The sequence below is a fragment of the Jatropha curcas genome, chromosome 2 (assembly GCF_041381405.1).
Source record: "Jatropha curcas cultivar XTBG-Jc1 chromosome 2, XTBG_Jcur_1.0, whole genome shotgun sequence".
NCBI lineage: Eukaryota > Viridiplantae > Streptophyta > Magnoliopsida > Malpighiales > Euphorbiaceae > Jatropha > Jatropha curcas.
Window position 1 is genome coordinate 8,125,136 of NC_143152.1, and position 12,184 is coordinate 8,137,319.

General features: G+C 31.2%; 1 pseudogene across 1 annotated transcript; it reads right to left on the reverse strand.

Moving 5' to 3' along the window:
• Positions 1-353: 353 nt before the first annotated feature.
• On the reverse strand, positions 354-4,198 carry LOC105629517 (tyrosine-protein phosphatase RLPH2-like; annotated as a pseudogene). Its single transcript, XR_016319459.1, has 4 exons — positions 2,862-4,198; positions 1,579-1,646; positions 1,052-1,232; positions 354-762 (listed from the first exon to the last, which is right to left on the reverse strand). The product of XR_016319459.1 is annotated as a tyrosine-protein phosphatase RLPH2-like (transcript).
• Between the last annotated feature and the right edge of the window lie 7,986 nt (positions 4,199-12,184).

Sequence of the window (12,184 nt, forward strand, 5' to 3'; positions counted from 1 at the left end):
TTTATTATATAAACATTTTTTAAATTATATAATGAATTTTGATGTGCAGGGCACACGCAGGCCACAGATTTAAAACCGCAAGGAAAAGAAAATTTCCTACCCTGCTTTTGAAAAGCGCAGAAGGAAACGATTTGAATTTTTTTTTGGTCTTTTACCTTTCCTTAAGTTTCTCAGGAAACAAATGGAAAAGAAAAAAAGTTGCATACTGGAATATTTGCATGCAAACATTATTCAGTTGAAGGTGCAAAACCTAAAAATGCAGAGGCAAACCCAGGCTGCAAAAAGCTCAATTTTTGGTCTATGTAATTATAAATAAAAGAATTGTTTGTAATCAAAATAGAGTGCAACTATTACAAAATAAATTAAATACTTCTTTTTTTTATTTCCTTTGAATACTATATGTAAAACTAAAACACAGAGACCATTAGTGCTGATTTTATATCGGAAGTCTATAAAGGTTACTAAAGCAAATGGAAATATATGCAAGAAGCTAATATAGATTGAATTCTTGTAGATGATTATTTACCCTTAAACTAAATTTTTAAAAAGCTGCAAGACACAATTACAATACAATCTAGTTCAAAATTTAGTTTACTTTGTCAAATGGTCAGTATCACGAACAATCCCCATTGATGGAAGCACAATTGCAGCTTTCGGGTTATTCTCTAGTCCCCTACCTTCATCAATAATCAATCTAAGACCTTAAATATGCAGTTTTCCATGATCACCACTAACAACAATGGTTGGCTTCTCAGTTAATTCCTGTGAGGTATCAAGCATCAAATATCTAAATTAGTTAAAAGGAATTGAGCCCGCTTACTATCTCAACCAATATCTTGTGAGTGAATAGTCATGCTAAATACTCCAAAATAACTAAACAACACATTCAAAGTGGTTTTTTTACCAGAAAATTTAAAATGGAAGATTTTCAATACGGAGGTTCTAAGTCGATACCAAACAGATTCTGAGTCATTACCCAATCAAATAACGGAAATATTCAAGATGCAAATGTCAAGAGAAGACAGTTTAACAGGAAGTAAGTGAGCATCACCTTTCGGATATCCCAGACATTTTTCCTTCCCACTAAGAGGAATTATCCTGGGCACTCTGGTGTCCTTGGCTTTCAAAGATTTCAGCTGTTCCTCAACATTTTTCCATTTCTCTAAACCAGCATGAACAGCAATCAATTTACAGTGCTTAATTCCTTCTTCCTTCTGTATACATACATCTTCCTGTAAAAAAATGGCACATTTCCACCACCCACTAACCTTGAGCATTTTCTTAACAAGAACAATTTATCTTCATCCACAACAGAGCAAACAAAAGCCATATTTTCATGAGAAAATTCTTGAAAAATAACCATCAGTTATCAATAATTATTAATTAATTAATTTAGACTACTGTTCCAGAGAATGAATCTGAAATTCTTTCAATTCTTTAGCATACTCAATTTTGAAGTTATTAGAAAAGATGCTATAAAAGCTTTTTTTTTTCCCCTTCCTGCAGCTTATATCATATATCATACTCATCAACAATCAGAGTCCTAAAAGACGACAACAAAAAGAAAACAAGCCTTGCCTCTTCATGGACCCAAACCATGTCTGCCAGAAACTTCTTGTGTTTGTCAGGAACCGCCTTCATTAAAGCTGTATGCAACAATTACTCATTCAATATAAAATTTAAACAATACTATCACAATTTCAGAAAGACAAGTGAAAAAAAAAATCAAATTTTACAGAAGAACCCAATTATTGCCTAGTATTTTAACTTCAATCCAAAATATAATTTCATTGATCATCAGAAAAAGAAGGAGAAATAATATTTCAAACACAATGTCATAGAATCATATCAACTAATCATAAATAACTTGAATACGCCAAATGTGATAATATATACAATCATTATACTATGTATTATATTATATTATACACGTAAAGGATAATCATTGATTTTTATTGGATGTTGACATGACACCGATGGATCTTATAAGATTTGAGTATTTGTATTTAACTAATTTGAGAAACAAATTATAAGTTTTTGAAGAAAAATCTTGTTTTTCATTAAAAATTCTCTCTCTAATTTATAGTTTTTACGAGAGAGGTTTAAATACAATGACTTTTGGTTTTTTTTTTATTAATTTTTTTATGAGTTGTTCAATATTGCAACATTTCAAGCATTTCATGACGAATGTTTTGAATTTGACATGACCTAAACAAATATTTTATAAAACAAAAAATCAAAACAAATAATATAAATATGGATAAAAAATACATTACTAAAAATATATCAGATATGAATTGCAATAAATAAAATAATAGTTTTTATATATTTATGTATACATTTTTTATACTTCAAGTTATTACTCTAAGGAGATAAATGTTCTCACTAATTTTTTTCATCAATCTTTCGTGTTTATAAAGTAATATACTTTCTCTAATTTAAGTTTGACACACGTAAATACTATATTAATATTCTTTTTCCTTTCAAATTTATTACATGAATAATTCGGTCATTAGTTAGGACAAAAATTTTCTATTTCACATTATACATTTGAATTATACTGACTATACATGGTATATACTTTAATTCTTAGTAATTTATTTAATACACATATTTTATATCTCAAAATAAATATATTACACAGCTTTGCGCGGGAAAGCGCTTAGTTACTAATTAATTGCTGAAATCACATTTCCCATTAAATAATAGAAATGATAACACAATCTAAGGACCATTACAATCTTAGCAATTTTATTTTTCAAAAAAAGGAAAATGAAAACCAAGAATAAATTGCAGATATAATAATTGAAAGACTTAATTTACCATTCAAAAAAAAAAAAAAAAAACAAGCAGTCGCCTACCAGGAGATCCGTGGGGGACTCCATAGGACTCAAAAGTGGGTGCTGCCTGATAATAGGAGTCCTTGTGCTCAATCCCTTTACGATCAAACTTATCCTTCATAGTTCCAGCTCATCTCCTCCCTTGCAAATACATATTTTCATATCCATCTCCTTTATACCATTCTCCCTTTCCTCATTCTCTTCGTACTCCTTCCATCCCTCTTTAAAGACCCCGTTTATGGGTTCTGGAAAACCCCAACAAAAGCAGCAAAAGCAAGGTCGTGATTACGACAGAGAAACACATGCTTTTGATTTGGAAAAGCCAAGGGCAAATTCAAGCAGAAATCAATGACTTTCTTGGTATCTGGGCCACGGTCGCAGTAATCGCCTAAAAATATTATAATGGCAGAGTCAAATTCTTCTGGGCTGATTACGGATTGAAGATTGTACCAGAGGTTTGGAGCTTCACCAAGTACTCATGGATGTCGCCAATGCAAATGACCACTCTTGGTTTGGCGGTGTCACTGGTGGTAGTAGTTGTGGTGGTAGAGTTCGGACATACCATTTTTTTTTTAAGCTTTTCAATTTTTGGTTTCTGCTGAAAAAGAGAAAACACTTGGCCATACTTCCCATGAAAAAAAATTTCTGCAGGGAAGTCTTCTCCATAAGTCTTTTTCTATTTTCTAACTCCTTTTCTCACGGTTGTTAAACCGTCAATTTTAAAGAAAAAACACCATTTTGGATTTTTTTTTTTTAAAAAAAAGACCTTGCTTTTGCTAATAAGAATAACGTTGCAGAATAATTCAACCGAAAATGGTGTTTTTTATTCAACGGAAAATTATTTTTAAAAACGTTCCAAAATATTGTATAGTTAGAGGTGAGTATTCAATTGATACTAATCGAATCGAATTGGAATATTTCAGTTTTTTTAATTAAATTGAACTAAAATCATTTTTTTCCTCCCTTGTATATATGTACTCTCACCTTTTTATTTGTCCAAAAATATAGTGATATTTATATTTTGAAATATCATTTATTATTTAATTATTTAATATATATATATATATATATATTTTCAATTGTATATGTTATAATCATTAACAGAATGATATTTTGGAAAGAACTATTATCTTTGTTCCATAATACTTGTCACATTTGAGAAAATAACTTGTTTTAGAATACTTGTCACATTTGTAGTTTCAAAGAGTAATAAATGTTTTTTTCATGTTTACTCTTTGTATATATCCAATAATTATTATTTCAATTTAATGGTTTTTTTATAGAATTAATATTAAATTAAGGCTAATATAGTCAATTTACTAGATAATTTATTGTAACTTAGACACGTTTAATGATTTTTTTAAGGAATGTGAAATTTTAAATGTGACAATATTTACCTTTTGTACATGTCTAATAATTATTACTTCGATTTAATGGTCTGTTATAGAATTAATACTAAATTAAGGATAATATAATCAATTTACTCAATAATTTATTATAATTTAGACACATTTAATAATTTTCTTAAGGAATGTGAAATTTCAAATGTGACAAGTATTATGAAATAGAGATAGTAAACAACAACTATATTATTAAAATTTTTTTAATCTATTATAAAAGTCAAATTAGACTTGAGTACTTTCAAAAAAATCAATTTAGTAAAAAAAAATTGAATAGACCAACCATAATTAGCTTTGAGTTGATTCAGCTTTCGTGTTTAAATTAAACTTTACATATTTTCTTTAAAAAAATGGATTATTTCAGTTTATTCAGTTTTCTACAAAGAAAACCCAAACTAGAACCCATTAATCAAATTTCAAAAAAATAAAAATAAAAAATAAATTAAATTTATATTTTCTAAACAGTTTAACCAAATCAAACTGAATAACATGAGTACAGTTCAATTTTTGGTTAAAATTGAAATATACGCGCCTCTATTTTCAGTAAAAAACACCCTTTTCAACAAGGTGACGTAAACTTTTCCTCTTATTTTATAATGACAGAGAAAGGAAAACCTTTCATGCATTTTTGGTCCAAGGGAGCAAAAAGTTTGGCAACATCTAGGAACAATGTAAAAGCATTTCAAGTCAAACAATACAGCTTGCATAAAAATTCATACCTATTCTTTCTCATCCTGTCTACTCTGCACGACCAATGTGGTGCTGACTATAATTAACCATGTAAATTTTCTATACTGAATAAGACCTCGTTTGTTTCAAGTTCACCTATAATGAGATTTCAAGGTAACAGATAGGCATGGCCACCGGTTCGGTTCTAACCGGAACCGAACCGTACTGTAGACGAATCGAAACCGGACCAAAACCGGAGGTTCAAAATTTTGAATTGGAATCGGCGGTTCAAGGGTCGATTAAGGTTCATATGAATGTTAAAAAATGAACCTGAACCGGCCCGGAACCGGCGGTTTCGGTCCGGTTCAAACCGGATTCACAAACAAAATTATTTATTGCAATAATCAAAAATAGTGAAAAAAAAAAACATCATCATTTTGGTTTAAAAAAAGGAAGCATCATCATTTCACTTTTTCTTTTTTAAAGCTCATCATTTCATTTTCACTTAGCCGTTGAACTTTGTTTAAAAACACATATTTTTTTTAACTATACAATTAACAATTTACACAATGTTAAAACTTCAAACGGATATAATTGTTTATTATAATTTAATTAATTAATTATTTATTTATTATAATTTACTAAATTATTCAAAAATATAATTATTTTTTTTCTGTTATAAGGGACAATTTGGGAAACTACATAAATAAAAAATATGTATAAATATGATGAGTTGATTAATTTTTTTTTCACAACCAATTATATTCTATCTCTCCTCTTCTCTTCTTAATATTGCTTTATTTTCATACATCCAATTCTAAATTCCATTAATTTCATATTCCATTTATTCATTTTTTTTTCCATAATTCCATTTAAAATTATGGCACACAATTTACAAAGCTCCAAGGGAAAGCGAGTTGCTCAAAGCGTGGAAGAAATTGATTCAAATGATCCATTGATTGATTTTTCACCACAAGAAGCAATATCTCCTAATATTTCAATAGGTAAACCACCAAAATCAGACATTTTCAAGAAGCACTTTGCAAAAATTGTTCAAGATAATGGAGAAATCAATGCGGTTCGATATAATTATTGCAAAAAAGAATATGCATTCAAGCTTGGAGGAGGATATGGCACTCTCAATAGGCATTTAAAATCACATCATCCAAGTGAGGTAGAAATGGATGTAACTCAAACTCAATTATCGTCATCAAGGTATGGTGATCCTAACACTCCTCTATTTAAATATAGTGATGAAACTAATAAAATTGAAATGGCTAAAATGGTTTGTATGGAACGATTATCTTTTTCATTTGGTGAAAAAATTGGATTTAATAACTACTGTAAAAAAGCATTAAATCCTTTAGCAAAAAAGATGCCTAGGAATACACTTAAAAGGACTATTTTATCTATTTATTTAAAAGAAAAAGAAATTTTAAAAAATTTATTTGTAAATTTTAATGGTAAAATTGCCATTTGTTGTGATATTTGGTGTGATGCTTGGCAAACTCATTCTTATATGGGTGTTACATCTCATTAGATTGATAATGAATGGAAACTTGAAAAAAGAATTATTGCACTTAGAGTTTTTGATGACTCTCACACCGCGCATAATATTTTTACCATGTTAAATATTATTTTAGAAGAATATGGTTTGACTAAAAAAATTTTTACAATTGGTTTTGATAATGCCAGTGCAAATACCGCATCAATAAATGAATTAAAAACTCTTTGTCAACCTAAATTTGGTGGACAGTTTTTTCACACTAGATGTGCATGTCATATTTTAAATTTATGTGTTCAAGATGCATTAACAACATTAAATGTATTTTTACGTCCAATAAAAAATGCTTTAAATCATTTATGGACACATGGATATGTTAGAAAAGAATTTAAAAATTTTTGTCACTCTATGGGAAAAAAATATAAAAAATTTCCAAGAGATATTCCTACAAGGTGGAATTCAACTTATAAAATGTTAAATGAGTCTTATGAATATAAAGATATTCTTTCTTCATTTATGCAATTGCATGCATCACATTTTCAACTTTATCCAACCAATTGGACTGTTTGTAAAAAAATATTAGATATTTTGCAAGTTTTTAAAAATTGTACGAGAATTTTTAGTGGTGTTTATTATCCTACCTCCCATTTATTTCCATTTCATTGTTTGGCCATAAGTAGTGCCATAATTGAAAATGAAAATGATGATGATTTACAAGAATGTATATTCATGATGAAAACTAAATGGTTAAAATATTATACTGAAATTCCGGATTTAAATTTAGTTGCATTTTTTCTTTGTCCTAGATTTAAATTAGTTGCATTACAAGAATTTTTTCGTCTTTATTATAGATCTTTTAATATTGAGGCAGATTATTTTTCTCTTACTAATAATGTTTTAAGGTATGTCCGTCAATTGTATGATGAGTATTCTAAATTAGTATCTCCCCTTCCTCAAGTATCAGATCCACAAACTACACAATCCACTAAATTTCATTCTACACAATTTACCTTCATGCAAAATGTTTCAAAAAAATCAAGGGAGGGTCCACATTCATACACAAAAATTGAGACATATATTAGCACAGATTTTGAGTTTTTAGGTGATGATGCGAATGAAGACCCAACAAAATTTGATATTTTGTGTTGGTGGAAAAAGCATGCAAATCACTTTCCAGTCTTAGCTTCAATTGCAAAAGATATTCTTGCTTGTCCAATTTCTACTGTTGCAGTGGAACAAGCTTTTAGTGCAGGTGGACAAATTTTAGATCCAACACGGTCAAGATTATCGCCAAATAATGTGGAAATGCAAGAGTGTGTTGACGATTGGACTAGAGCGGCGTTGAGAACTCAAGACCAGCAAAATTCAAGCGACGATGATGATTCCGACTCATTAACGGAGACTAGTGGCACTGATGACTAAAATTAATTGTAATAATTGGGAGGTTATTTTCCAATGTAATAAAAAAAAGAACTATGTGGGCTTTGATTTTCTCTAATTTTCAAGAGGATACGTAGGCAATTAAATTATAATTTTCTATATTAGTGAGTTAGCAAAATTTGTAAATTTAATGTAATAACAGTTCTAAATTAATAGAAGTTTTTGTTTTAAAATTTTATAATAATTTATTTAGTTAATAAAATTTAAACATTTTAAAATTATTATTTATTCATGAATTCGAAATCAAAATCTTATTATTTTTTTAAAAATTTGCGTAATGCCGGAACCGAATTAGAACCGTAATTTGAACCGTCGGTTCGCCGGAACCGTGCTGAACCGTGCCGGAACCGGAACCGGGGTTCAAGGGCCGGTTCCGGTTCAAAATTTTAAACATCTAGAACCGGCGGTTCATTGAACCGGCCATGCCTAGTAACAGATTCAAGATCGAGAAAGAAATCTTAGAGATGAAGTCAAAAGAGAATTGAAAAAAAATCTATTTCTCATTGATTGCCGCAAAATGATACAGCTAATATGTTTATATAAATCTAATCTAGAACATTATGGAAAGGTAAAGTAGAGGAGGATGAGTTGTCATGAGGGAGATAGAAAACAAAAAATAAAATAAATACAAATAATATATTTAACATCCCCCTAAAAATGGAGTTGGTGAGAATTCCACCAAACCCTTCTTGGAAAGATGAGAAAACTTGCAAACTTGTCCTGGGTTTTGCTTTATGGTATCCTGCGGGAGGTATCATATATATATGTCTTCATCTAAGGTTCCATGCAAATACATTATTTATGTCTAGTTGGTGAATTAGCCAGTCTTTCACAATAGCACTAGCTAGGAACAACCTTACTGTTACCAACTTAGCAACATGTAAAAAAGTATCACTGTAGTCTAGTCCTAATAACTGAGTATAGCCTTTAGCCACCAAGTGGGATTTGTATCTATCAATAGACCCATCTAATTTGCATTTTTACTCTATATATCCACTTTGATCCTACTGCTTTCTGGCCTTCAGGTAAGTTAGTAAGGACCCATGTATTATTGTTTTCCAAAGCATCAATTTCTAGTTGCATAGCATGTATCCAATTGAAATCAGATTTAGCATGATTATAAGAAACAAGTTCAAGGACTTTAGACACATTGGATATGAATGCACCATATAAGGGATGAAAAATAAGGAAATTAATGGAATTGAAAGAGTAAGGAAAATAAATGTTCCTTGATAAAGGCTACCGACTAACATCTAATATGCCATTAGAAGTAATAGTTCCTACAAAGTCTTGTATCCAAGAAGGTTTTATCCTAATTCTAGTGCTTCTCCTTAGCTCAGGTTGTGTAATTTCATCACTATTTGCAGGTGGTAATGATATCTCATGATTTGGAGGGTTGGGGAGTTCTAAAATATGAGTAGTATTGTCTGCTATGGCCTGTGTTAAGGTGTAATCAGGTGTAGGTTCTATCATTTGAACTGTGGAGCTACAATGAGATACAATGGATGGTTGGGCTAAATTTGTGTGATGAGGTGAATTAGGATTGGGAGTAGGTGGATGATCGAGATTTTCTACAAAAATGTCAAAGAATATTGGTAAGGTAGGCTAGTCTGAGAAAATTTATTTTTTATTTCTAAAGGGAAACTAATTTTCATGAAAATAGTGTCTCTAGAGGTGAATAAGGTTCTAGTTTCAATATTGAATAATTTGTAGGCCCTTTGGTTGGGAGCATACCCAATAAGAACTGCAGGTGATGCTTTGGGTTCAAACTTGGTTTTATAGGGATTTGTGTTTGTTGCAAAACAAAGCATCTAATGTTTCTCAGATATGACAGATCTGAAGTTCTTTTAGTTAATATTTTAAAGGGGGATTACCAACTTAACACAATTGAGGGCAGCTTATTTATGACATGAGTGACAACTACTAAACATTCACACCAAAATGATTTAGGAAAACCACTATCTAACATAAAAGATCTAGAAATTTGTAACAAGCTTCTATGTTCTTTGATGCAATATGCCCTTGTTACTAAACAAAGCTTCACATATTCCATTATCAGACATCAGAATTTGCACTTTTGCATCATACTGTGTTTCAATAAGTTGGGGGGTAGTGTTGTAGGGTTCTAAAAACTTGTTGTTTATTATGCAACATATATACCCATATGTACCTAGAGTGATCCTCAATTATGGTAAGCATGTACGTAGCACCTGTTATTGATTGGACACTGTAAGGTGCCTATAAGTCTACATGAATCAATTGAAAATTTTGGTCAGTCTTGCTAGTGCTAATAGGGAAAGGTATCCTAGTTTGCTTAGACATAGGATAAATAGAACAAACAAAATCTTTCAGAACTATATCATCAACCGTGCTAGTATGCTTCAATCTGTGATAAGATATATGACCTAATCTAGAATGCCGAAGTTTAAACATTTTCTTACTTTGGTTATTATTCATAGTACTAGAATAACATTGACCATGTTCATTATATAAAAAAGAATGATAATCTAGGATGTAGAGCCCGTCTCTCAACTGACCAATGGTAATCGGCTTGTTACTCTGCAAATCCTGCAACAGAGAACAACTTGTTAAAGAAATGATAGCAATTCGCCATGTTTTCGTGATTGAGGTTATTAATATAAGATTACATTTAAAAGTGGGCAAATATAGTACATCAGTTAACAAGATCCTATCATTCAATCTTATTGTCACCAAGTAATACACCAGTCTAAAGGTTCCATCAGGTAATTTCACAGGCTTTAGTTTAGACAATTTGTGTATGGTTTTAAAAAAATTTAGGTCATACGTCATGTGGTCAATCCACCTTATGTCAATATTCCATTCTCCTATTTTGTCATTTTCAAGCAAAATAGGATTTCTAGAGGATACATTACCTACAAAAGAGCAATTGTTGGCTTGAAAGTTGTTGTCTAGTGGCCCTTGCTGTTATTTCCCGTTCATAGCTTTGAGTTGTGTTATGATCTTTGCTAAATCACCTTCCCAGTCCTTGCTAGTCATATGAGCAGCTTCACTTTTCATCAATCCACCTTATGTCAATATTCCATTCTCCTATTTTCTTATTTTCAAGCAAAATAGGACTTCTAGAGGATACAATACCTACAAAAGAGCAATTGTTGGCTTGAAAGTTGTTGTTTAGTGGCCCTTGCTGTTGTTTCCCTTTCATAGCTTTGAGTTGTGTTATGATCTTTGCTAAATCACCTTCCCAGTCCTCGCTAGTCATATGAGCAGCTTCACTTTTCATCTCAAATGGTGTTTCTTCCATGTTCTTCACCAAATGTGCTCGAGATTGCGACTATGATTGTGTTTTCTTTTATTTCAACTCAAACCACCAATCTGGATAACCTATCAATTTGAAATAGATATCCCTAGTGTGTCTTTTTATCTTGCAACATGTGCAATATGGGCTCTCTTTGTTGTTCATATCCCTAGCTCTGTAGTTGTTTCTTGTGTCCTTGTAGGTAGGCTTCTTGTAACCAGAAATCCCTTGAGCCAACATCATAGTAGATGCCTCATTAGAATCCGCAAGCATGTGAGTAACCTCTCATTGTTTTTCCACGCTCAACATTATAGAGTATGCTTTATTGATTGTTGGAAATAGATCCATGAGAAGGATTTGGTTAATCACATGGTTATAACCATCATTCAATCCTAGGAGAAACCGCATCAGCTTTGCCCTATTATCGAGATCATCATGAACCCTAGCCGCAACACAATATCAGTTGGGTGTTTGGAGTAATTGCTGAATTCGTCCCATTTTTCTTTAATTGAGTGTAATAAACTGTAAGAGAGTTGTTACCTTAAGAGAATCTTGAGATTTCTCTAGTCAATTGATAAATGAGCGATCCATTGCTATCTCTGAATCGATGATTTAACTTCGTCCACAAATCCTTCATGGAATCAACATAGAGAAAAGCTTTAGCCAAGTCTCTTGAAATTGAATTCAAGAGCCATGAAACTACCATATTGTTGGTTCGAATCCATTGCTTATAAGTTGGAGAATTAAGACAAGGATTCATTGACCTTTCAATTAATTTAATCATGTTTGTTCTTAGCACATAAAGCAATTGTAATATACCTGCTCCAAGAATGAACGTTCATTCCATTCAACTATGTGCTAACGAGCGTCAAGCTTGGTTGATCTAAGTTAGCGAGGAAGATAGGGTCATTATTCAGTTCTTGATCGGATCGATCAAGTCTTGTTCTGGACGTTTCATTTTCAATTGTTTCAGTCGTCATTGTATGTGGTGAATCAAAAGAGAACAGAAGATCAATGCTCGTGATCGAGCTCCAATACCATGATGAGATTTCAA